The sequence below is a fragment of the Myotis davidii genome, unplaced genomic scaffold (genome assembly GCF_000327345.1).
Source record: "Myotis davidii unplaced genomic scaffold, ASM32734v1 scaffold134, whole genome shotgun sequence".
Lineage (NCBI taxonomy): Eukaryota > Metazoa > Chordata > Mammalia > Chiroptera > Vespertilionidae > Myotis > Myotis davidii.
The window spans coordinates 1,774,712-1,775,604 of NW_006288853.1; positions in this window are offsets into that span (position 1 = coordinate 1,774,712).

Below are 893 nucleotides of genomic sequence, written 5' to 3' on the forward strand. Positions count from 1 at the left end.
GGTAACTGAACTGTCCTTTAATATAGCTAAACATGAGTGAAGGCAAACACATACAGACACAGGGAAATTCAACATGTCCAAAGACCCCAAACCTAGTCAAGTTTGCTTATCTTAAGATGCTTGAGCCCCTCCCCTCTTCATGACTCCCCAGCACTTGTATGGCAGACCAGACCACTGACCAATAACATTAGAAAAGGAGGGCAAGGTTATATGAACAGTTTTCATCTTGGTTAATCTTGGGCTAAAGAGTTTAGACTTAATTCAGTGGATAATAAGAAGCTGCTGACAGCTGTGCTTTAAAAAACTAATCTGGGAGCCGAAACCGGTTTGGCTCAGTGGATAGAGCGTCGGCCTGCGGACTGAAAGGTCCCAGGTTCGGTTCCGGTCAAGGGCATGTGCCTGGGTTGCGGGCACATCCCCAGTGGGAGATGTGCAGGAGGCAGCTGATCGATGTTTCTCTCTCATCGATGTTTCTAACTCTCTATCTCTCTCCCTTCCTCTCTGTAAAAAATCAATAAAATGTATTTAAAAAAAAAAAAGAAAACTAATCTGGGAGAGAGGAATAGATGAATTGGGAAGGAAAACACTGACAGCTTTGACAGCAAGGAAGCCAATAATGAAGCTTTTGCAACAATCCAGGCAGGAGGGCTGATGGGAACATAAAAACATAGTGATAAAAAAGGAAATGGATGGCCTGGCCAGTATGGTTCAGTGGTTGAGCATCAACCTATGAACCAGGAGGTCATGGTTTAATTCCTGGGCAAGGCACATATCCGGGTTATCTGGGTTGCAGGCTCGATCCCCAGTAGAGGGCATGCAGGAGGCAGCTGATCAATGATTCTCTCTCATTGATGTTTCTATCTCTCCCTTTCCCTTCCTCTCTGAAATCAATA